The sequence below is a fragment of the Tasmannia lanceolata genome, unplaced genomic scaffold, assembly GCF_043159265.1.
Source record: "Tasmannia lanceolata isolate RefF3 unplaced genomic scaffold, GAP_Taslan_0.1 ptg000006l, whole genome shotgun sequence".
Lineage (NCBI taxonomy): Eukaryota > Viridiplantae > Streptophyta > Magnoliopsida > Canellales > Winteraceae > Tasmannia > Tasmannia lanceolata.
In genome coordinates, this window is record NW_027518683.1 from 17,908,330 (window position 1) to 17,935,348 (window position 27,019).

Genomic DNA, 27,019 nt, shown 5'->3' on the forward strand with positions numbered 1-27,019 from the left:
AGGATAAATGCCAAATGACTTAGTCAACTCCTAAAGACTTAAGGATTCCCAAACATTCTCCCAAAAAAAGGGCTTAAGAATTCCCATTGCATAGGCTCTACTACTTCTGCTACAAATAAACTAGGATTCTTCAAACACATCGTGAAAACTAGCCTGCTTCAAGTAGCCATTCGATAAAATACTTACCTACTTCAAGTGAAGATGTGGAAGATTGAGCATAAATGGGAGGTAGTTAAACCTAAGAACCTGGGAAGAAAAGAAAAAGATCATGACGATGAGGGCTGAAGAGAGGAAAGCAGGATGGGTATGCTCAAGATGCAAATGCCCCAACTTCCCCTTTTGGAGAAAATGCAAAAAGGTGCGTAAAGTTCTGGTCTAGAAGAGGCAGGGAAATGGGGGAGACACGATTAGTTCCTAAAGCTTCATATAAGAGAATGATTCCCAAGGAAATGGCTTAAATATTGGAGAACCAAAACTGGAAGTAGACAGATGTCTGATACTAGGGTGGGCCTGGGCTGTAGAGAAGGGAGAACGGGCTTGGGCTGTTGAGAAGGGACACCGATGGATGGATTCCTAACGTGATAATGAAGTGTTCTGAACTGCCGATCATGATGAATCGGTATTGTGTAGAGGGCAGAAGGAAGTAGCTTAAAAGATGCTTAGTTGGACAAATTATTTGGTACAAGCTTGAGATGGAAATCTTTGAAGAGTGGGCAAAAAGGAAATGAGGAATCACCGTGGCTTGAATACAAAATTTATCGGGGCTGGAGTATATTTGTTTGGGTTGCTTGATGAAAATATAGCCTCTTGTATATCTCATATAGGTGTTGACGCTATGGGTGAGATCTTTGACAGACTATACCCTTGGTTTCCCGCTTGCTGGAATTGAGCAAAGTCGGTTTGCGTTGTAGTGTTAGGGGTTTTGCTCCATGCTTGGTTTCCTGAGACATTTTTCGCCAAAGAGTATATTTTTCGCTTAGGTGATGGTGATTGACTTAAACTCCATCGAAGGTCGTAGACTCTTGCATCCCCTTAGTTATCGATTCCGTTTTGTTCACCGTTTTGTTTCAGTCAGTGGAATGGAACGTTTCGGTGTTTCGTTTTGGAAAGGGTCAAAGGACACTATGTCTGAAATTTTTTTAACAGTAATGTTTTTTAAAAAAATCCAAAAACATAAAAAATTGCTAAAAATTGGAATAGACCTTTGCAATCCAATCCATCACAACATCAAGGTTGAATGGATACAACATTTATCTCGTAATGGGAAATCACTATCAGCTAAAATTCTTGTGTTGACTAGTGACTGGGTCGGTGTAAAATTTTTAGAGACCAAATTATGAGATTTTTTTTACTGGACATTTGGTATCTAATGCTTGGACTTGATAGAATTTATGAATTTTTATAAGGGAAATGATATATGCGCCCCTTTTGATCACCAGGAATACCCCCTGCCAGTGTATCAATGACTAAAGAGGGGCTGTTCACTGTTGTACTTATGTCAGAAGAATTCAATGCCCCCGATTGCCACAGACACTACAGATCGTTTGGAAGTTAAAATTTTGACCCGGCCCGAAATGACCGAAGGGTCGAATTTTGTATTAGAACCGGGAAGTTGACCTTTTATCCTTTTAGAATTGGCTCTTGAAACAATTTTAAATAAATCCAAATGGGGGTATTCCCTTAATTACATGTAAATCTTTAGTAAACCCAATTCTAAGAAGGAGAAAGAAAAAGAGGAGAGAACTAGGAAGAGGCAAGGAGAAGAGAAGAAACAAAAAAAGTAAAAGGGGTGTTTCGTTTCGCTCGAAATGGACCGAAACCAGACAAACCGCCGGCCGGAACGGATTATGGGGGTGTTCCATTCCGATTTTCCAGACGAAACGAAACAAAATCAATAGCTTCGTGCATCTCAGAATGTTGATCCTAACAAATGAGTGGCAACACGTGCATGTTGAGGCAAAGGATGAGAACATTGGCTAGTCCGAACGTTGATCCTAACAAATGAGTGGCAACACTTGTGCATGTTGAGGCAAAGGATGAGAAAATCGGCTAGTGCTTCTTGGTGTGGGTAAGGGCAGACGAGCCTGAAGCTAAGGTTGCTAAATTGTGTCCGGCCTTTGATCCTTTCGCCCGCTTGCTGTTGAATGGAAGAAACGCATGGGGAGTGTCCGTTGTCGACAGGGAGGTGTGGTGGTCGCAATCGAGCTCGAGTGTGGAGGCAGGTGATGCTGAGGATCCCAATGGTCTGAGATATCAATGTTGGCCATGTAGATGGGCGCATCGCCATGACTGGCTATCCAACGACTTACACTCATTCATAGCAAAGAACAATCAGTTCCTGTTTGCAGACATCAACTAAAAGTACAAGGGCTACGGAAATCCTTCTGAGGGATTGACATTCCCTGGTCCCTTCTCACTGGTTCCATCCGTTCCCGCCTCCCCTGCGTGTTTGATGTGGATGTTCCTGTCATATGTGCTAAAGAAGGTGTTCCTGATGTGTCTGAGGTGGTGCATTCTTTGGAGTCAAGTCGATCTTCTCCTTGTCGCTGTTCCCACAAAGCGGTCTGATGAGGATAGTTTATACACCTATTAGATTTTGTTGAAAATCACTTGGTGGAGGTTAGCAAGGCTTTGACATTGTCTCTTTTGGGGTGGATGTGGATGTGGATGCTATGGAATTCTTCAATGAAAGATGAGAGGGGCTCGTCCTCTCATTAGGATAGGGAAATGGCTTGACTAGATTTTAATGTGAATTATGAGAGGGGTTACGCACGTAGGTCGTCGGGTATTGGGCCCCGCCTCTTTGGGGGCCTGGTGAGAGAAGTGGATCTCATTCCTGTTTCCTACGAAGATCCTCATGAAGATCCTGGTTTGGAACATTCACGGTTTGGGCTTCAATACTAAAAATGCCCATGTAAGGAGGTGTTCAAGAACAAACCGGAAATCTTATTTTTACAAAAAACTAAGATTGAGGAGTTCTCACATTAGAGGAACGGTTGTGCTACAAAATTTGGATTTGTTGTACTAAATTCCATGGGATCTGCGGGAGGTATCTTGCTTGCGTGGAAGGCTTCTTCCATAAGCTTGCTTCTGTTTGCACAAAGCCCTGCTTTTGCAAGGGTTTTACTTGGGTTTTTGGTGCAACATCATCAAAAACCTTTGTTTTGTTGCCACTAGACGAATGAAATCTCTCTAGGCTTTATATCATGTTTGTTTTTCTACTGAATCTGTAACACTCCCATTCAACATTCTATGATTAGTTGTTTCTATTTTGTTTTGGTGGGCTTGAAATTTGTTAAAACATTCATAGTATCCTAATGTATATGAATACGAAGTCCCATCACTAACATCTGATGATGGCTGATGGCGCCCACTCTTTGTCTTAATCTGTTGAACTTCTGACTTTATAAACCTATGATCCCAAATATGGATAGGGATACTGACATGGACATGGGAAAGGAAATATGAATCGGCATTTTCTACTTTATGATAGAGGGAAAAAATATCATAAAACTTAACTAGGTTTATTTTAAAAATGGGAACTAATAGTAATTTAAAATAACATTTATAAGACTCACATGTTTGAAAAAGAGACTTACACATATATAAAACATTATACTATAGTTATTTTGATTAACATAATTGTTCATGAAGTATCTGAATATCAGTATTAGTATCATAGTGTGTTGGACACAGTACATTATGCCTACACAAGTATCCGAGTATCGTCGACTTTAACTAGGTCCATCACCTTCGCCAACTAGCTGTACTTGTTTCCTCTCTCCCCCTCTCTCCCTTCCTCATTCTTTTTTTAACCTTTTGTTTTGATGACGCTCTTTAGGGTATGATTTCATTCTCACTGTGTTGAAAGGAATAGAGCCTTGAGCCTTTCAGCCTTTTCAATTTTCTCATATCTTCTAGGGGGACTGCTCCATGCTGGTTTTTAACACAGATTTGTCTTTGCGATTGCTGCCTTGAATTTGACAGTCGAACACCAGGTGTTGGCCATGACAGTGGAGTTGGAGCTGTTGTCTCCAATGATTTTTTTGGTACTGGGGACTAGTTATTCATCGAGCAATTTTTAATTTGGTCTTTTGATGACTTTTAGCTTTAGGCCGTGTAGATATGGAAAGTAGAGCTCCTACATGTGGTGAATCCAAACTCCTTTTTTGGCATGTTAATTACCTTATGGGATTTTCTGCTAGATGGAATTTTCGTTATTCCAATTTGATGGTCTTGTAGAAATTGGGTTGCGTGCCAAACGATTCCCATGTTGGCATTGTATTCTCACGTTTTTATGTCTCATTTGGCAATATGCTGTTTTGCTATCTTTGGTTTGTTTTTGTTTCCTACCCAACAACACTAGTTTGGGGCGATCCAAGCCGTTTATCCATCTCTCCCCCCTCCCCGTTGGCAAGCATGTCCAGATTCACAAGATGTTCACGACCTTTCCGAGGGCAGATCTTGAACATTTCCATAAGGTGATCAAATGAAGAAGATAGAGCTTGTCGGGAAGAAACAATGTTTTGAACTGAAGCTCCAAAATGTCATATATGTTCCTCATCTTCTTTTGCTTTGCTTAGCAAAAGAAATAGTTCTTTTGCATTAGGTAGTGAAGTAACAAGAAATGCTGGTTTGATTTCACCTATTTTGTGATTTTGTTTCTTCTTAATGTCCCGTAAATCGATCATGTTCAGAAATAAATTATGAGACATTAGGAAAAGAAGATCTTTCAGATCTCATTAACCATCACAAATTACCATAAATTTGTCATTTGTTTTACCTTAAACCTAGAGGGAAACACTACGGAATACGGATTCTAGGTTCCCTGCACATACTTTGGCACAATATCTCTGCTCCAAAAAGCAACTCGTTCTGAAATTTGTTGGATGCTAATGAAAAATCGCCATTTTGAGACTGAAACAACCTTTACGCTTCCTAAAATACTGTGTATATCACTAACACACTCCTTTTCTTGCTCATATATGACACTCCCATGGTAAAATTGTCCCAAATCTCTTTGTACTCAAGATATCGATTGTTTTGCTCAAATGTCTTTCATTTGCGAAAACATCAAAAGGAATGGTAACAACTTTACTTCTAACTCTTCCGAGACGAGCTCTGCTCAAAGCTGACAAACTGCCGTCCGCTGTACTAACAATTATATTCGACGAGGTCAAATCTTTTCAAGTGGGAGAGATGGGGGCCATCCTAGGCCCCATATTTTAATTCCAAGGGCGTGTTCAGCAAGGCGTATTAAGAGGCCCTTCTCCACTTTTTAGGTTGGGAAACATGAAAAGCCAGAACTTTGGAGAATCAAGTTCGGCAACCCTGACCCGCGGAGCCCGTTTCCTTATTTTCTCTTTTTTTTTTGACTAAATAATGAGATTATTCAGAGCAACTTGGAGGCGTCTGAGATTCTCATCTTTTTGTTTCCGTCCGGCTTTTGGAAGCGAATGAGAAGCCTTTCCCAACACGCCCTAGGTGCCGTTTGGGTGTTTTTTAGGTACTTTGAGATATAGTTGGGGTAACACGGTCTTTTCTCACCATTATCACTTAGTAGTTATAGGTATTTAAAATGGGGCTCATAAGTGTATAACGAAAATTTTAAGTGATAAAGTTAATTAAGCCATTTGTAATTAATCACTTAAGTTTAAGTGATCCTAAGGGCCCACCCTTGCTACTTAACGAAGTGTATTAGTCTATTAGTGGTAGGAGATGTAGATGTAGGAAGTTCTAGTTGTGTTACGAATTCTAAATTGTTTCGAGTTGGTATTCGAATTCAATTATAATTAGTGGACAAGTCTTGAAGTCCAAGTTTTATTTGTCTATAAACGAAAGACCTTTGGTCACTTTTGAGAACACATTACATGATAGAAGATTGAAGATTTGCTCCAAAGCTTGGATGAAACCTTTTCAAGGAGAAAACCCTCAAAGGTGGTGCACACCCTCTCTTTATTTATTTTCTTCGTGTTTTGTCTTTAATTTCTTGCTTTAATCATTTTTATTTTCAGTTCTTGATCTTTACATATTATTCTTTGACATCTGCTTCTCTTAGGCTCGTGAAAAGCCCTTGCCTGAACCTTCCCGGCATGTCTACACATTCTCGGCATAAGTCTGCACCCTTCAAAACCTACTGTAAACCTAATAAAAATATTTTTCCAACCCAATCACATATTTTATGATCCAAAAACCTAATTTTCACCCTTAACGTTCCTTCTATAGATCGTCATGAACTATGATTTAGACGACGCTGTTATGTTAGGGCGATGATATTTTCACCCCCTCTGAAGTATGCATTCACCCCAACTTTTGATGTGATTTGACGTGAAAAAGCATTGAAGTTACCCACTGTTCACGTTATAAGGGGGGCGGATGCGTACTTCCGAGGGGGTGAAAATATCATCTCCCTTATTTTATTTCGGCAACACGTGTTGTGTCATGTCGACATTGACACGCATGTAGACACTCCTTTCGGAACTTGTAATGTACTGCCCGGAAGTGTCATATTTAATATGGGCACGTCTGACATGTTTTTTATACCGTGTCAAGTGTGGTATTCCGTTTTATTATTGAATTTTGTGTTTACCTCTTATCTTATTAACTCTTCTTTTATTTTCAAAAATTATTAACTCTTTTTTTATTATAAACTCTTCTTTTAGCTATTCTTTAACAAATATTTGTTATTATATTCCCTCCCCAAAATGTAAAACCCTAAACAAACTATTATTCCAACATTTGATTCATTGTATCCTATTGTGTCCACTAATCATAGATAGATATACTCAGTTTTTGCCTTGTCCGACAATCCGTGTCCGTGTCAACACACGATACTCGTGTCTGTGTATCCTATTGTGTCCACTAATCGTAGATAGATATACTCAGTTTTTGCCGTGTCCCCGTTTCTAAACTTTGGGAGGTTCCCTGGTCCGATAATCTGTGTCCGTGTCGACACGCGATACTCGTGTCCGTGTCCACAAATCATAGGCCCTAAACCAACTCGGTATCAGAGTGACGTTTATAATGATCTTTCCTTACCCTTTCCTTCATCATTATGCCCCTCTTGTAATCTATTGTTTTTCTTTAATAAATTGTCACATTTTTTAAAAATGTCTTGTATGGGTATCTTAGTCTCTCACTTGGCAAGGTGTTGACATGGCCTAAGAGAAGGCCCCCAATCCGAAATTTTTGTGCAAATTGATCGAAGTTTATTATACAGTGCAAGTCTTTTTTCATGATGTCACGATATAGATCCGACATTACATTTTTTATTCACTTTGCTTTGCATTGTATACAGCGACTAGTAAATAGTAATTCAATGGCTACATGCAAATGTTCATTAAAGTGCTATTAAAACTGGATCAAGTTGGCCACTTAGACTCAAGCTGACTATAATCTGAAATGACCCTGCCCATAGACTCGGAGCATGTAGCAAAGGCATTTTGATCTATCACGGTGTGACTCGGTGCATGTTTGAGGTAAATATTTGCATATTTATCTCGGTGCATGTTTGAGGTAAATATTTGCATATTTATGTTGACCAAGTTGGAACAGCATGTTCTCTGAAATTTTGAACCTTTGAATCCATGTTTAAAGTTTATTTTAATGTAACCTTACATTTTTTGCATCTTTGACATTTATTTTGAAAATATTGCGTAATTTACTAGATTTGTGGTGGTCTAATTGAGATTGCTTCTGAGATCGAGGTGGTAATTTTTACCTACTTGGTTGGATGGGTTACTCACTGGTGGGATAAAAAACAGCTGCATGAATTTCCAGAACTTGCTTACAATATGACTTTTTTTAACCTTTTAACACTCTTACAACAGTTAAGTACTCTACCATGGAATCACTGTTTTTATTTTATTTTATGATAGCCAAGAATTTATTAAAAACGATGAGACAGAGATGGTCGATGTACAAAATACAAAAGAAGAAAGAAAAAGTTTACTATCCCCTGAAAAATCAAGGGGGAAGGGCATTGAATAACGCTAGCCCTTCTTTTTGGATACACCCTCCCTAGCTAGGTTATCTGCCACCGAGTTGGCTGGTCTCCTCACACTCTTACAACAGTTAAGTACTCTACCATGGAATCACTGTTTTTTTTTTGAATGATAGCCAAGAATTAGTAAAAATGATGAGACAGAGATGGTCGATGTACAAAATACAAAAGAAGAAAGGAAAAGTTTACTCTCCCCTGAAAAATCAAGGGGGAAGGGTATTGAATAAGGCTAGCCCTTCTTTGGATACACCCTCTCTAGCTAGGTTATCTGCCACCGAGTTGGCCGTTCTCCTCACATGATTCAAGTTTATTTTAATCTGAATTAATAAAAAAAGGGCTTTAATCAGTTGGGAAATGTGTTAGTGCGAGTGTTCCATTTAGTATTAGAAGTACTGAAATGCATAAGCATTGGCCTTTTGCATTTTCTATATGCAGTGGGAGATTATTATGATGGTGGTCATGACCGGTTCTTATAGTTGGACATTTTGACAAATAAATGTGTTAGTGCGAGTGTTTATGATACTTGAATCCTTCAAAAGCCTGGAGAATCTGAGTATCGGATAAAGATAGGAGATATGCTTTTTCAATGAAATTTGGCTACCTTGATAAAAAAAAAGATAGGAGATATGCCTCAGATACTCATAAACTCTTTCCTCCTTTTGAAAACTCAGATACTACATTCTTACTTAAACAATGAGCAGATAACTAAGTAAACATTATGTAAATTATGTTCTGCTACTGACCTATTGACTTTTAACTAATGAGCCGATAACTAAGTAAACATTGGCAATTGCACTTCAACCTCACTTGTGGCTAAGTCAAACACCATCGCCATTGTAAAAAAAAAACATAATTAGAAACAAATATAATTTAAACTACTTTGATTTATTTCTTTTCGTACCTTTATTCTAAGATTTTGGATTTTAGGGTATCCTCGGACCCAATCTCTTCCCACACTAGATACAAATACTTTAGTTATGTACCAGGAATCAAGTACTTCTTATTTGCTGGTGATTCAGTTGGTTGCCTGACATATTTTTAGTTAAATTTTCACAAATTGGAAATGTGTACATGTACATCCTAGTTTGATGTTTGTTTGGTCATACAGAGTTAACCGGTGCGTCGCTATTCTAAGAAAAGTGTAGCCATGGGCGGTAAGAAGGGGAGTTGGAGAGTGGATGTTGCTTAGTACCAGTTGATAGATGTTTCTCTTGAATATCCAAATTGATTCGAGGTTACCCCAATTCCCAACAAGATAGAAAATCTCTTTAGCAAGAATTTTACTGGCTTTATTGAAGATTGCCAATGTTTTATCTGCTCCGCACTCGAGCTACCTGCTCCGCGCTACTGAGGCTTCTGATGTTACCTTGGGATGAGGATAGGTTGTTGGAGAGTGACTTTGATTGTGACAATATTTGTTGTAAGCATGTGGATAATTGGATTCTATTGAGTGCTACCTCTATGCTAATTGATTAAACTTGAAGATTTGCACCCGATTAGCATTTAATCCATGAGCAGCTGGTGGGACTAGCAGTGAAGTCGATTAATCACTGGGGCAGCAGCTAATTGTTTGTATATATTAATTGCTAAATATTAGCTTTTCTCTGATCAGATAGATCTTTACAATGTGATAATCAAATCCCTGTAGAATGAGTTTCATTGTAAATTGTTGGTGAGTGAACCCTTTTCGGTACTACAGTTGGGGTTTAAAATAATTAATGCTCCATAAATTTATGATGTGATCTGGCCTTGCCTTCTATCTTTTGAGTCTTTCCATTTATTTATTTTGTTTATTTATCTAGGACTTTATATTTCATTATATTGTTATTATGGAGGCTAGATGTGGGGGTTGTCCACATTACTTAGTGCCCGCCACCACCTTACCACTGCCCCTTACTTTGCCTTGACCATGATTTTCATTTTGACCTTTAGCCTACTTATAAGGTATCAATTCTTGTCCATTTGTCTTGATATTGACGCCATTTGAAAGGTTTTTCAATTACCTATCTAACGAGCCCAAGATCACGCAATTCTTACGTGATTTGAGGAAGTTATGGACCATTTATGAGGGTAATATATGTTTATGATGGAATTTTTATTGCAATGTTATTCTTCTTCAAGTGTGAGGGTAATTATGTCCTTTGTATAACTTAAGTCATAAGAGACCTCAGTGGTCTAAATGGAGGACCCACCAATGTGTCATTTAAAAGCCTTTATAAATGGCTCACGAGGAGGGAGGAATTTCTCAACAAGTTTGGACGTGCAATTTTCCCTCTCCCTTGCAATTGATGCAAGAGGTAAGAGACCCTAGGGCCTCTCTCTCTCTCTCTCTCTCTCTCTCTCTCCTACCCCACTTCATTCATTCATTCTTCTTCATCTTCTCCTTCCTCTTTTATGCTCTGATTCAATGATCCTCAAAAAAAGAAATAAACAAAGCTTCCTCTTCCTTTTCTATTCTTTTTCCCTCCTTTTCTCCCTTCTTCTTTCCATTTCTTTCTTACTCTCGCCTTTCCCACGGTTTTCTTCTATCCTGAACTGTGCAACTATTGTAGTCCACTGCTGCAAGAGTCCCTTTTGCCTTTATCCTCCCCGTCCTTTTGCTCCTCTTTCCCCTGTGATTTGATACCAAAAGGGCTGTTTACAATCAATTCAGGGACTATTCACCATAAACAGTTTCCCTATCCCAGTTCTTGTCTTTGCTCTTCATTCTCTGGATCCTATTTCATTTCTTGTTCTTCGGGGGTTGCATGTGCATATCAATATCATAGCTCCCCTCTTGGACCTTCTTAAATGGTGACGACTATATCCTATTTGGACCTATCGACTTCCCGGCCAGTCCACCATGTCTCTTGTGCCACTTCATGTGAGATTTGAGGCCAAGGCGCATACATTCCTGTGAGGCCAATTCCTTTTTTTAAAAAAACTTTTCAGTCATATTGTCCATTCATTTGGTTTCTCCATGTATCTTTTGACCCTCTAGACCTTGTACCCATGTGCATTAAGACTTTTACCTTAGTTTTGTGAGTGTTTGGGTCTCAGATTTTCCCTTCTTTTCTTAATTTTAGATTGTGGCCAGACATTGTACTTTTTCTGCCATATTTATAAATTCTCTTTTGATTTGTGGTTCTTTTATTTGCAATGCATGTTTGTGCAAATTTTTAATCTCGTTGTTGAATTATCCCACGGAAGGTATCCAGTATGAGGTGCCATGGTGTATGTTATTTGCAGATGACATAGTATTAATTGATGAAACCAAAGCAGGAGTTAATGTTAAGTTAAGATTTATGGAGAACTACTTTGGAATCTGAAGGTTTTAGACTGAGTAGGACTAAGACAGAGTATATGGAGTGCAACTTTAGTAATGTAAGGAGGCGGGGCGAGAATGTAGTAAATATGACTGGACATCAGGTACCTAAGAGGGATATCTTTCGCTATCTTGGTTCAATCCCGCATAAGGAAGGAGAGATTGAAGAGGATGTTAACCACATAAAAAGAGCAGGTTGGTTGAAGTGGAAGCATGCTTCATGAGTTCTGTGCGAGCGTAAAATACCTACCAAGTTGAAGGGAAAGTTTTATAAGACAGCTGTGAGGCCAGCCATGCTGTACGGCTCAGAATGTTGGGCCACCAAGAAGCAGGCCACCAAGAAGCGTCATGTGCATAACATGAGTGTAGCGGAGATGCGAATGCTTAGATGGATGTGCAGCCACACAATCTTAGAAAGAATTAAAAATGAAGGCATCCGTAAAAAGGTGGGGGTAGCACCAATTGAGGAGAAGATGAGAGAGCACCGCTTAAAATGGTTTGGGCATATCCAACGTAGGCCTTTGGATGCTCTAGTGAGAAGAAGTGACTCGTGCCAAGTTGATGGAGTAAAAAGAGGTAGGGGCAGACCGAAAACAACTTGGGTAGAAACAGTGAGGAAAGACTTGATGGTTAGGAACATAACATAGAACCTTGGATAGGAGAGAATGGAAGAAAATAATCCGTGTAGATGAACCCAACTAGTGTCAGGATTAGACTTAGTCAATCTGAGTCAGGTAGATTCTTTCACCTTCTTAATGAAAATTTTCTAAAGGATTCATTAGCCGACCCCAACTAGTTTGGGACAAAGGCTTAGTTGAGTTGAGTGTTGTTGAATTATCACTGTGGTTAGCTTAAAGTGACTATCCCAACACGGTTGACGTACCCATCGAACACTCTAAGCTCCAAAAGATTTTCGGAATTGGTGTGTTTAGGGACTGATTTGTACTATTTTATGTGAAGCTACAAAAGTTCTCCGGGACTCATTCACGAACCTCATGTTTTGCATTAATTTATAATCTCATATATCATATTTCTCAAACTAGGAACCAGTACGGTTCCTATGTTTTTACTTCATACTCTTATTTTTAGTACTTTAATACAAAAATTCAATAAACAAGTTATAAGAGAGTACCTTTTTAAGAAACATTCTTCGCAGTACATATCATTGGACATTATGTTATTCAAAATACTTAATGCAGAAATCCAGTGATATAATACCTTCTAAGAAAAAGATAGTACCTTGAGGAATATTCTTCACAGTACATATAGTTGGACATTAATGTTGTTCAAAGTACATACTTTATGCAAGTACATACTATATGTGGGAACAATTGAAACGTTCTTCAGTGGAAACCGTTGTGATAGTCACAACCATGGTTTACAATTTCGGTTTCGGTAACCGTTTCGGACCCAACTGAAATTTCGGCGAAATCCGAAATTTCGTAATTTGGTTCGAAATTCTGGACCGAAATTTTGTAACACTTTTTTCTAAAATAAATAATGGCATTTAATTGAAATGGCGAAAAATGGAATTTCGGGAAATTTCGGTTTCGGTCTTCACTGAAATCCGAAATTTCGGATTTCGGTCGAAATTTAAAACCATGGTCACAACAACCATGGGCTCTGGCCTGGCTGCAGCACCAATGGCAGATTCGGGGAGGAAAACTCCCACTTGTCAGTGATAGTAGTTCCTCGGATTTTCTTCTTGCAATACCGACAGTATTAAAATCACGTGCACCTGAAACTTAGAGAGGGCAAGGACAGACTTGGACGAAGGAAGTGGCATGTGCACCTGAAACTTAGAGAGGGCAAGGACAGACTTGGACGAAGGAAGTGGCATGTGGCTTGGGGGGGGGGGGGGGGTGGAGGAGACAACACCTATTTGATAAATTTGTTCTATTTTTATTTTTATTTTTACACATCTGCTAACTATTACTATCTAATACCTTATATAAAATGCTGCCACCAGCAATATTAGAGTCCGAACTGTATTTTCTAACTTACATATGTTGTGCTTCACTTCTTAAAAGAGGAAGCCTTTTGAATGAGATTTAGAAAATTTTCACACAGAGGATGGCCTTACATACAGAGCGTAAAATTGGGTAGAGATCGTAAATTTGACTTTTCCATACATATGGTAGTTGATATGGCATGTCATATTTCTTATATGCATTCTAAAACTGAAAAATTATGAGGCTGATTACACTTGCCTATTAATTTTGTTACGTAGCTCATCTGGTTGATGTTGTTATAGGTTTGGTATTATTATTTGTTACCCCATGGTGTATGTCTTATTAGGCTTCACTAATGCTTAGTCGTGCCTTAGTGCTGATGTTTCCTTAATCTGCTCCTTGTCTTATTCATGTGGGTGTTTGCGAGAGCATGTTCTTGTGGTGTCCATCTTTGAGGTTGAATGTCTTATAGCGCTTTGTTGGATCATAGAATCATAAGAACAAGTTCATCTGGAATTTGTTTGTGTGGTTCCTATTTATGGAATTCATCTTTTATAATAAATCTATGTCTCTCCAAATGCTCATTGTCCTTCAAATGTTAAGACATCGTATGTTTGTTTAATTGTTTCTTCTTCAACATTAATTTGTCACGTGTTTTTATTTCCTCCTGTGATTTCTTTCTGGGTTGGTTGATATTTTCCTAACTATCTTTCCTCTTAAAGTTTTCAATTAGTTTTCGTTCCCATTGTGAGAAAATGGCTGATCGTCCGGGCTTCTGTATATTTGGGAACAATCAGTTGAGGAATTTATTTTTTCAGGCAACTTTTGAGGCACCTTGGGGCATCTTCACCGCTAGCTACAGCCTTATCTGCGTGTTCAAGGACATGGTCGTTAATTTTTTTTCGGATCCCCTAATTTTCCTTAATTATGCAGTCATTGTGAGTAGCTCAACGGTCAGTTGCAAATCCTGAATTTATTGGGCCTCCGTTCAAATGGTCAATAGATTGAATTTAGTGGTATTTGTTTCTAAATTTTGACATTGTTTATGCATGGATCAGAAATTGTTTTCTTGATTGATTTGGGTGTGCCATGGAAACATTCATTGCTTCTGCTGTAGAATATCTGAACATCAAATCTGTCTTAGGAAGTCACATATATATGGTCAATTTTTTACTATGTTGGTCATGACAATGAGGAGCTCAAGTGTAGTGACATTCAGACAACAAATTGGATCACTCTGTAATTAACAGAACGGTTTTGAAATTGGACTTGCTTAGCCATCGTATATTCTTCAAACTGGGAAATAACATACAAATAGGAAGTGGATTTTTTTTGGGGGCTTCAAAGCTGATCATTTGGGGCAATGCAACGAATGAATTTTCAGTACTAGTCCTATCCTCTTTCCCGAGTCCCTCAAAAACTGATGTTCATGAATTTCTTAAGGGCAATCCTAGGGTTTGTTATAATGTTGTAGGGTTACTGCTAAAAATAGATCCATGTACATCATACAAGAACTATTTGGCTACCCTTAGTTAAGGGCATTTCAGTCTTCTGTTGGAATGTATATAAAGATAATTTCAACTATAGTTTGATGTTAATAAGTACAAAATTACACTTTCTCTCTCACAACTTGTCTCCACTCTCTATTATCTTCTCTGTTCTCACCTTAAACTAAAAATGTGATAAAATACATGACTGAACTAGATTTTACATGGTATCAGACCTAGCAAGATCCACGTCAAAGCATAACACTTGAGCCATCAAAAGGTACTTCAATTCATCTCATTTTCTTCTCTCGTTCAGAACCTCGATCTATTTCTTCTTTGTCCCCCCCCCCCCCCCTCTGGAAAGCCCTAGATCCCCCTTTTCCTCTTTTCAAATCCTAGATCTTCTTGCTTCATTCTTTCACTCCATTTGAAATTATACATGTATATATATTTATATTTCAAAATTGTACCTTTCGAATACATAAAATGCCCATCCCTCCCTTTTGAATACCTCAAAATCCTACTCCTTCCATTCAAAGGCCTCAAAATCCTATTCCTCCATTCAAAGGCCTCAAAACCCAATTTAAATAATAGTTTTAAAACTTCCCCCGTGTCATCGTGGACTCCCTGGAGTCCACTTCCTATTCCCTCGGCCTCGTTCCATGTTTTGCCCTGCAGAGTTAAGAAAAACTCCTTTGACTCTCTAGAGTTATGACCGCGCCAACCGAGTACTTGACCACATCGTGCTGAGTCGAGTAGGATTTTCTTGGACCATGTTTTGACATGCATCTGGGTTTTGAAACACTTATTTAAATCCTTCGAGTATATTCAAAGCCAAAGCCTTTTATTCGAAAAGTTAAATCCATTCTTCCACTTCTCAAATACGTCAACTCCCTACCTCCCATTCGAAGTTACCCAAACCTATCTTCAACATCTCGATTCTTTGAAAACCCGAAAATCCAAACCAACCCTTCAATCTCTCCCAGACCCCCAAATCCGTATTTCAACACTTTTCCTGGCCACCATTGACTCATCATCCAGTAGTGATGCCAACACTAGCAGTGCCATGCAGCCATATGTGAGGTACTACTACATTCGACGAGTCAAAGATAAGCAAGCACGACTTTCCCAAGCGATAGGGATAATTGAGCCATCTATTTTTACTGGAGCAGTTAGTGTTGACTAGGTTGCAGTCATGGGAGAAGAGTTGAATGCTCTTTGTAAGAATGATATGTGGGAGATTGTCACCAGACGTATATACAAAGATGTAGTAGGATGCAAGTGGGTGTATAGGTTGAAACACGAGCCTGATAAGACAATGGACACATATAGTCATATTTGTAGCAAAGGGGTATAACCAACTACATGGACTGGACTATAAGGGGACCTTCAATCCAGTAGTTAGAGCAACATAGGCATGAGTCATCAATCATCATAGCTTTAACCAATGCCTTTGGATGGAAACCTCATCGAATGGATGCAAAAATGCTTTTCTACTTGGTAGTCTAAGAGAAGTATATATTCAAATGGATAACACAAATGATTGTCTGTTTTTCTTTTTCTTTTTCTTTTTTGAATTGTACAAATGATTGTCTGTAGACTCAAGAGAGCTATTTATGGGTAAAACTATGATTTGTGGACACAGACACGAGTGTTGCGTGTCGACACTGTGTCGGACACGGCAAACCCCCAAAATTTAGAATTAGGGACACGATTAAAATAGAAAGTATATAATCATAATTTGTCGATGTGTATTCATGTTTTAGTTTCGACATGGATATGAATTTTGACATGGCAGCATCGAAAAATCTAGAACTGGTGACACATACACACATAAAATTATTGATCATTACACAAATATACGTCCACACACCCACATTAACTCTAACACTCAAAGCTATACATTTAAAAGTGTCCAAAGGAGTGTCGACATGTGTGTTAGCAAAAAATTCAAACCGTCGGCTAAATCATAGGGGTAAAATAGGTCCCATGGGTATGGTTTGGTAGAACTAATTTACTTCATACGACAAGGGGCTGCAAAAGAAGTGTCATATAACTGACCTTTCATCTGAGTCACATCATCTGGTATGAGTGTACGCTGATGATATTAGTCACTAGAAATGATAGGCATGGCATCTAGATGCTTAAAGATGGTCTAAAAGAAAACTTTGATATGAAAGATCATGGATAACTATACTGTTTTCTAAGGTGTACGGTATAAAAAGAACCAAAGAATGGTTCTAATGCAAAAGAAGTATGTCACTGTTCTCCTCAACATATTCAAGATGATGAATTGTAACTTGGTGAGCAGCCTAGCACACTACAACATGACACCGAGTGGTAAGAGAAGGCAGCAAAGTCAAAGGTCCTCTTACCTATCAAAGTATGGATGGAGTACTACATTATCTCATCCATGTGCTGCCTGATATTGCATTTAGAAAGCAGGTATGCCAATTCTTACATGTTCATAGGAATGAACATCCACAACTTGCAAAGTGGATCATGTGTTACTTAAAGGGAACTTTTTATTATGGATAGGTCTATGGAGCCAGTAAAAATACCGGATCAAAGGTAGAAGGATATTTTGATGCTGACTGGGCTGGTCACCCAAATAAGAGGAGACATGTGATAGCTATGTTGCATCACGGATACAAGTGTCAGAGCCCGACACGGGTATCGATTGTCGGATTTGGCAAACCTCAAAAAAAAAAAAAGATTCTTGGATTCACCAAAATATTTTAATTAATTCTTAAATTTTAATTATAATAAATAATATATTAAAATTTTTAGTAGTTCGAGTAAGTATAATGCTTTATTTTCGTATAAAAAATATAAAAAACCTACTATTATGATGGATAAAACTTTAAATATGCAGTAATTGTAAGGTTGTGGTTGCAGTATTTAGAAAAAAAATATTAAAATGTGACCTAGAAGTGTCTCTGTGAATCCTAAAGTGTTGGAATCCAAGGCGTGTCTGACAGATTCTTCGCTCTTTCAGAAGAATTCATGTTAAATATGCAGTAATTGTAAGGTTGTGGTAACAGTATTTAGAAGAAAAAAATTAAAAAGAGACCTAGAAGTGTCTCTGTGAATCCTAAAGTATTGGAATCCGAGGCGTGTCTGACACGGATTCTTCACTCATTCAGAAGAATTCATGTAAAATAGGTGATGGGGATTTGTCTTATGGTGAAAAACTGCTTAATCTCATACAGCATTAAGAAGTAGTGATATTGTTTTTCGAAAGATAAGAAGTAGAGTGATATGAATGTTCTTGGAGCACTATACTGTTTCCTAGGTGTGGATAAAAGAACCAAGGCATGGTTCTAATGTAAAAGTATATTACTGATCTCCTCGTCAACTTTTAGATGATGATTTGTAAAACGGAAAGCACCCTAGAACACTACAACATGAAGGCAATGGTAAGAGAAGGCAGCAAAGTCAAATATTCTCTTACCTATCAAAGTATGGTTGGACCAATATCTTACCCATACGCAACCTGATATTATATTTGCAAAGCAGGTATGCCTGTTCTTACTTTATCTTAGAAAAGCTATCTCAGAACGCCATACGAAAACTATGCATAGATATATACATGATATTATAAAATACAGTTAGATATTAATGCGAATAGATTTACACTCTCTCCCATGACTTGCCTCCCTTCTCTCATTTGTATGCAATATGTATTTGGTTTTTTTTTTTTGGTATGGCTATGTGATATGTTACATAATTGCACAGATTTTACAGGCACTACACGGTTTTAAATCATCATATAGATGGTAACCGTTATTTCATGTTAAACTTTAGGTTTCATGTAACAGAGCTGTAACTTACGTTACCAGAAAATCTGAAAACCAGCTCATAGGTTAGCACCCTCAGATCAAGTATTCTGATGCCATTTTTTCAAGAGGGAAGTTCGGCATGCATCTGTCCCCAACAGGAGTAATTTGTTTAGAAGATGACATTTCTAATGTGAACATATGATGGAATTGACTTTTCAGCAATGATAGATGGTAACCTTATTTCATGTTAAACTTTAGGTTTCTTGTAACAGAGCTGTAACTTATGTTACCAGAAAAACTGAAAACAAGCGCATAGGTTAGCACCCGCAGATCATGTATTCTGATGCCATTTTTTCAAGAGGGAAGTTCGGCATGCATCTGTCCCCAATAGGAGCAATTTGTTTAGAAGATGACATTTCTAATGTGAAAACATATGATGGAATTGACTTTTCAGCAATGATCCATGGTCTGGTCTCACATGGTGAGGGTCTAACTGGTGCAGTTGTTTTTACAATAGATGGCATGGATAGCTTTAAAACCGAGTTTTTCCTAGTTTTGTCTCACTCAGTTTTACTACTGTTCTTTTCAGTAATTTATTTTTGGTAAAAGATATTTCCACCCTTTTGTTTGACTTTTCCTTCATTTTCAGAAACGACAAACAAACGGGAGTGAAAATGTAGCCGTTTTAGGAAAAGACAAAGGGGGTTGGAAATGCTGGGAAAGTGGGTGGAAATATTATTTCCCTTCTGGTTTTGCTTATGCCCTTAATTTTGGGACTTTATTGAATGAACATATGGTTTCCTTTAATAACTTAGGTGGGCATCTGGACTTTTTTTTCCTCAACTGCCATCATCAATATATGGTGATATACAAGAAAAAAGAAGACATTATAATCTATGACGGTGTTATGTCATGGGCTTTAGAATGGAAAACCCCGAGTCCCCCAACCCAAAATCTCTCTCTCTCTCTCTCTCTCTCTCTCTCTCTCTCTCTCACACACACACACACACACACACACACACACACACACACAGCGAAACCACTCAAGTGCAAAGATTCTGCCTATTTACAATATAAATGGGTTATAGGATAAGTGGACTTGCTACCATTCAAAAAAAGGGGGATTAATGGGCTTGCTTGTTGTGCTAGGCACACCATCTCTTGTGGGACTCTCTGTCTCTCTCTGTCTCTCTCTCTCTCTCTCTCTCTCTCTCTCTCACACACACACACACACACCTTAGTTGTTCAGGAAACAAGAGTAGAAACAAGTTACTATGCGAGCATGCATTAAAAACCAGATGTTGCCGACGACAGCTGATACACAAATCCTGTATAAGTTCTGCTTTCTCTTAACTTCCTGTCCAGTGAATATAAAACATGCTAAGTTAAATAAAATAAGTGACCATTATTGTATATCAGATTTTTTTCCTTGTGATGGGTACTTCATATATTCGCCAAATCATGCTAAAATGGAATCAAGTTGTTCTCTGTTCTCTTTAAGAATATTCCAACTCTTGCGAGATTGAGAAGACCTCGTTCTTGTAAGCTCTGTTCTGTAGAGTTGATTTCTGCACGTACATTGTTTTGCAGACAACACCATCACATTGTTTTGCAGATAAAACCACTTCATCAATCCGTTATTTTCTGAGGCAATTTATGTATATTTTTTTGTTGTGTTCAAGGTCATTTTTTTCTTGCTGATCAACATGTGGCTAACTTGTCTTGTGGCTATAAGTCAATATCTTGCCTCATCTTGCCGTGCCTTGAGCTTCCCTGTTTACCAAAATAGTTGTCGTATTGTTCAATGGTTTCAACTCATGTTTCTCAAGCATACTTATATCAAACAAGGTTTGGGGCTTCTCCTTGTATATCTTCCATCAATTTCCATGTCCCTTAGACATTTTGTGGCTTTTCAACACTCATAGTATTGTTTCTTTTGTTTTCATTATACATGTTTTGTTCATCTTTTATGCAGCATCTATGATGTGTAACTTCCTATTGTTATCCTTGCACTTTGATTGCCAGTGAAGAAATTTATGGGGAAATCATAGACTGAGATGCTTCTTTTTATTGTTTGAACAAGCTTACTTTTTTTCTGGATCAATGATGTTTCCATTCAAAAAGTACATTTTTTTTTTCTGGATCAATGATGTTACTTCGAATCTGCGTTATCTTTCTGTAATTCCTTGAAAAAGATTGAAGATGAATTTAACTACTGAGATCCAGTTATGATAATTTTATTGTTTCCTTTTCTTCTTATTTTTCTTTGGTGTTTCTTTTAATTGCAAGCTCCACCTCCATGAATCTAAAACTAGAGTCTTTTATGATATTCCTTATTTTTATTTTGAGTGTTAGCTAAAATGACTATTAAAAAAGAAAAATGTTACAGAACAGGGGAAAACAGGCTGAGCTGCCCCTAACAATAAGATCACATTCTCTGAGTCACCTTCCGCCAACAAACTACTTTCAGGAATCTCTTCTTTAAATTACACAACTCGGCAAGGAGCTCTTTTACTTCCAATCTATCACTCCTATTGGATTAGAGTCTCAGGCTGGCTTGAGTTACCATATCAGCTTCCAATAAAATATAGCCTAATGTTATTGGAAGGTGGAGCTCCCATCTAGGTCCCATTCTACACACTTTCTTTCACATTGTTCTCCAATTTCGAAATATATTCCCTGTTGACAGATCCTTAAACTCTGTCATGTAAGCCCGTCTGATAGTAGATGCTTTTTATCTCCATAATTATTGTTCAATTTGCTGTTTCCTCAGTAAAGATTCTCTTATTTATTTCAACCCTATCCAAAGATTCTCATTTATTTCGACCTAAATCTTCCACACCACTGCTTATGGAGTTGCTTTCAGAAATATTTGCCATTTATTGCCGCAAGACCAATCCAGAAATATACATAACTGATTTTGTTATCACATGTTCTATGCCTAAACATAAGTCTTTAGAATCAAATTCTGTTCACCAATCACCACTTTATAGTGAATAAAAAGTATTTCAAACTTTGACGAGGGGCGTGCCAAGATGCAGAATCAAGGAGTTAAGATGATGGGGCCCATCATTAACATTAAAAAATTTTTGTTTAGTTTTTAAAGTATTATTTAAGTCTTTTTAAGTCATCAGGAGGCAACATACTATTTTCCCATCAAAATCATGTTAGTTCTTTGAGTCATGAGTGTTTTAAATAGGCCTCACATGTATTACAAAAAGGCAGAGAATCTTCATTAGAAGGTATTTTACTCAAGTTCTCTTTGTGTGTGAATTGGTGGAACCTCAGGGCATTTTCGTAAGATTGGGAATCAGTGAATCATTTATTCATCCACTGTAATGTGGCTTGGGAGATATGGAGTGGCATTTTGGGCAGATTCAGATTATATTGGGTGTTTTCAAAGCGTCTCATAGATGTTTTGGACTGTTGGCAAATGGTCCCATGGCGAAATAGAGGACTTGTGGAATATATCATTCCTCGCAGTTATTTGGGTTTTGTGGATGGAGAGGAATGCTAGAATTTTTAAGAGTCTCGCATGGAGCGCCTCTTATTTATCCACCAAGGTGATGGCTTTATCTATTCTTTGGACCAAGTCCCTCCCAAGCTTCAAATTTGTATCTGCCTTGACTTATGGAATGGGTGGAGGGAGGTGTGCCTTTGATTTTTTCAAGTGTGGGAGCCTCCTGTTCTTGGTTACCTAATGCTCAACTTTGACGGTTCTAGCTTTTGAAATCCGGGGCCGGGAGGTATTGGGGGAGTCCTTGGGGACGAAAGGGGTCTGGTGAAGTGGGCCTATGCCGGCCCTATTGGTGTGGCCGGTTCTAGTGAGGCGGAGGTGTGTGCGGTTTACCAAGGTATCAAGGTTCTAGATTGAGGGGATTTAAATAAAGTTGTGGTCAAGGGGGACTCCTTCAACGTGATTTGTTGGTTGTCTGACTGTCTTGTTTTCCCTTGGAGATTTGTGTAGTATTTTAATGAGATTAAGGACATTGTCGGCAATTTGAGTATCTCTTCCCGCCATATAAGGAGATCTGCAAATGGGGTGGCGGATAAGCTTGCTAGGGACAGGGGTTCGGATGGAAGCTTTTGAACAGTTTGACTTTCTTCCGCCTTTAGATAGATTTGTTTCTTTGCGGTTTTATCTCCTTCCGTTTTCCTTTGTATATTCTTTCTTCTCTTCCTTGCTTGTATTTGACCATCTCGGTCTTTATTTTTTAATGAAATTTTCGGCCATTCAACGAAAAAAATAGCCTCAAGGCACTTTTCTTGGATGTTCTTTCAGGATGAAATAAAAAAAAGATTTGAAGTTTGGTTTAGTCTCGTGTGGATATCAGCCTCTTCTGAGGTGCGATGCGTTATATCAGAGGCCAATTGCTACCCCTAAACTCTTATCTTTTTTTTTTATTCTCTCCTCTCCTCTCCATCTCATCCCATCTCGGTTGGGATTACAAGCCGACACCCCCCCTTATCCTTCTCCCTTCTTACATCCCTTCCACCTCTCCCCCGCTTCTTCTCATATCTCTTACTTTCTAGTCCCGTTTTATCTTTTCCCTTCTTTTTTTTCTTTCCTTCGCCCTCCCCGGTTGGGTGCATTTACTGCTTTCATTTTCTACTCCCATCACTTCTCTCTCTTGATCTTGATCTTAATCTTTCTTGTTCTTGATCTCAATTATCTATTCTTTCCCTTGGCTCTGATGGAGACAACAATTTGATACTAGATTCAAGATTTGCATCAATTTGGTATGAGAGTTCTATAATCATCAATTTGGTATCATCAATTTGGACATGCCTTATCGTAATAACGGGACTATGACAAGAAGATCCGAGCTTTGGACATGTTCTATTTAAAGGTATTTGACGTGTTTTTAGTTTTGTCGCTGCTGTTGTCCAACAAAATACCACTATATTGTGGTGTACGAATCCAATTTTTCTTTTCGGATTCAAAAGAAGATATACGACTAGCTATTAATAAAAAAAGATACACTGCCATTGTCAATAAACCTGACGAGGGAGGACATTGTAGTTCATCTAGCTTAAGGTTTCTCCCAAACAACTCCTTGTGCCACCCTCTCCCCTTTTTCTTGTAGCGGTCATTTATCCTCATCCCTCTAAGGTCATCTAAATGATGCAGGCCTGGGAGGGCATGGCACATGGCATTCACTATTTGTTCTCTATGTTTCTCAAACATATAGCTCATGTAGTTCAGGGTATTTCTGTCTTACCTGCCAGTTAGCTTTAAGGGTCTGGGGATACTAAAACAAAACAAAAATCCTCAATTATGTTGTGATACTGTTTGTATTGCTGTCATCGTGTTTGATAATTTCTGAGAAGTTTTTTATTGCGAAAAAAGTATTAAAATTTTCGTATTGCTCATCATCATGTTTGATAGTTACTAAGTTTTTTATTGCGAAAAAAAGTATGAAATTTTTTATGTTGCTCATCATCATGTTTGATAATTACGAAGAAGTTTTTACTTCTAAAAAAGTATAAGAATTATTATATTCCAAATTTCTCCATTTTTAAGGAGTTGTGCATGCTTAAAGCCATTGTTCAGCACTTCTTATTTAGTCTTCTCGCTCCCTGTAAAACCCAGTATTAGAGAACTTGTTTAGGCATGTGGACTTCGCATTGTTTTCTTCGTGAGAATGGTATAGTTACGATTAGTTGGAGAGCATGGTATGAGCATGCCTAGTATTTGGTCTAGACATTAGTTGGGTATTGCGATGAATAGATGATAATTTCAAACATCCTTTAGATTGGAGACATGTTTCCATGAGGTAATTAGTAATTGGCATGTAATTTGTGGTTATGACTAGGTTCTGGGGGTGAGTGAACTAGTAATGTCTGTTGTCTATTGGATTTCTGTTGAGTATTAGGCCACTTTGCCGAGATCTTGGAGTCGTGATATTGAGTTGCACTAGGGCAGTGAAGGTAAATTTCTTGAATGATCAACATTCCAATTAGGAATTTGGTTACAGGACCTTTCCAGACTTTGCTTAACCTGAGAGTAATTGCAAAATAAAGAGTGCCCCTTCATTGTAATCAAGAGCGCAGCTCCACTGGTTCGTTATTACAACTGTGGCAATCTTTTGTTGTGTTTATAACTGTCCCTTAGTTCTTCTCTTGTTACTTTTTTTTTATTGTCTTACAATGGATGATTCATTTTCGCCTATCTTCATGTTCTTGTTCATGTTGTGTAAGAATTATTTGGTGTTTCATTTCACTATTGTTCAAAAACTTGGATTCGGACTTGTCGATAACTTGGCCAAAAGTAGTTCGACTCGCGAGTCAATGATCGATGTGGTCAATTCTTCAACTCTGGCAATTCATAGAGTTTTGATTGTTTTGGTAGGGAAAAACACTGTTTCATATGAGGTCGACTACTCGACTCATCTGAGTATGATTTAGTTGGGGAGTTTTGAAGACTTTTATTGTTTTGGTAGGGAAAAACTTGATCTCAGATGGCGTAAAGCGAAGTCGATTCGTATGTCTATGATTTAGTTGGGGAGTTATAGACTGCTTTTCGAAACAGCTTTTGCACCGGTAATAGGTGTATTTTTGGGTTTGTGCTACCCCAATGACTTTAAACAATCGAAGCTGAAACCCAAGAATTAAACATAAATTCAACAATTCTAGCTGACACCCAAGAATTATATACGTCAGCGAAATGATCGGCATTTCGGACGAGAATGGATAACTGAAGTGGTCATGCTTTTGAAATCAAGGAGTTATATTTCTAATGTGCCTTTGTGGACTACACAGGACAAGTTGCACTGAAAGTTAAAGAAGACAAATAATACAGAATACACAAACTCGTGACTAGAAACATGCGTACAACTCGTTGAGTCTCTTCTGCCACATACCTGAATATTTTGTTTCTCTTCCCTTCAGAAATAGCATATATGAAAGAACCCTGAAGTTATTTGATTGCTTGAAACTCTGATAAAACTTTAATCGTTGATGCTGTATGATTATGATAATATGCAGAGCTAACAACTTCTCAAAGTGTATTGGTATATGTTAGCAATGTGTTTTCAGGTTTTCCTTCTTGGGTGGTGTTCTTCTCTTTACGTGCCTTTTCTTGCTGCTAGGGGTGCCGAGAAAGCTTTTTTCTTTGATTGAATGTCATGTTTGAATTTGGTGTTTTTTCCCTTTTGTAAATATTTTAGTTTGAATCTGTACTTACACTCACTTTCGGATAATACGAAATTAGCTTTCTACAGGACAATGTTTTTTTGGGCACTAAATAGGAATTGTTTAACAAGAGAAGTAACTAAGAAAGTTAAAAAATGCTTAATATCTTAACCCACTTGCATTTTAATATGTTTGCCCAACTTCAAATCACCCACAAATTGGTGTTCTTGTTCTAGAAATCTCCATCAAAGTTTCCATTCAAAAAAGAAAAAAGAAATATCCATCAAAGTTTAGTGCCATATGTGGCTCCTTTAGGTGTTGGGGTTTCTATTTCCAAGCATCACTGCTGTAAATGGAGTTTGGGAATGTCAGGTTGTGACAATCTAGTGGCATTTTTCTGTCAGCTGTGTAAAATAGTCCACTATTTGGGTCATCCAAACCATTTATTCGTTTGATGTAAATAGGCTTTGTCCAGGAAATCTTCTCTATAATGAACGGCACATTGGAAACCAACCTCAACGTTTGGAGGTTTTGGATCATCCTATGGAGATTAAGGCTCAGCAAATGTTAAGATACGATTCTTAAGGAGATTGACCATGTGGGACGACTCAGCCTACCATCTTCAATCGTCATCAATCTGATTTTCGTATAGGGTTTTTGTTAAAAATGACAAGTGCAATCTATTTTTCGCAGTTTCATTTCAATTCTGCAATTTTCAACAGTACACAAGTTTTGGGTTCGATTGCACCAATTTAGGGTTAGAGTAACCAATTTGGGTTCGAGTAAGCCATAGATCAGTCCCTATTTAATCTATCTTACTTCCAAACTAGAAGCCAAAGGCGCTTCCGAAAATGCAGGTTGTTCTATGTGGCAACAAAGGTCATTGCACAGCTGATGGTAACCGTGTGTAGATGTAGATGACTTGCAAGGGCTCCGGATTCGGGAGGAGGAGGATCAAGAGTTTAAGAGAGATGTAGGGCGTGTTAAGCAATCTCTCTCATTCCCTCGGGATTAGATAGGTAAAAGCGGGATAATGAGAATTTTCGAAAGCTAAAAAATCTCATTTTTCAGAGGTAAAGAAGGTGTACATTGAGAAATGGCTTCTTTGGCAACCATGAAAAAGAAAATTCTTGAAATCCCTATTAAACCAGTGCGAGTGGAGAGAGGGCAGTCTGTTAGGAAAGCATGAAATAGGGCTGGAAAATAGAGAGAGAAAAAAATCTCTTTGTAACTTGGATATTTCTTTTGGCCTGTTTTCCAGCCCCTTCCCATGGTCTCATAACTCATCATCCCTTAAATCTCAGTCACCACACCTCAAGTCTCTATCTTACCCCAATGTTTGGCAACCACGAAACTTT

The 27,019-nt window shown here is 38.1% G+C and overlaps 1 protein-coding gene and 2 non-coding genes across 8 annotated transcripts in view; all 3 read left to right on the forward strand.

The window, feature by feature from the left end:
• The window catches only part of LOC143879979 (uncharacterized), a 35,722-nt gene extending 9,973 nt beyond the window's left edge, over positions 1–25,749 (forward strand). The window contains exons 7-8 of one of the 6 annotated variants that reach the window (XR_013251463.1): positions 7,418–7,478; positions 14,077–25,749. The gene's annotated coding sequence lies outside the window, so the exon portion shown is untranslated. Of the gene's footprint in view, positions 1–7,297; positions 7,516–9,110; positions 9,760–14,076 lie in introns of those variants that run through there. The other 5 variants (XR_013251465.1, XR_013251464.1, XR_013251461.1 and 2 more) reach the window with 5 other exon arrangements.
• Positions 20,499–20,590, forward strand: LOC143880536 (small nucleolar RNA snoR26). Its single transcript, XR_013251756.1, has one exon. It is a non-coding gene; the product is annotated as a small nucleolar RNA snoR26 (small nucleolar RNA).
• On the forward strand, positions 20,665–20,754 carry LOC143880537 (small nucleolar RNA snoR27). Its single transcript, XR_013251757.1, has one exon. It is a non-coding gene; the product is annotated as a small nucleolar RNA snoR27 (small nucleolar RNA).
• Positions 25,750–27,019: the final 1,270 nt, after the last annotated feature.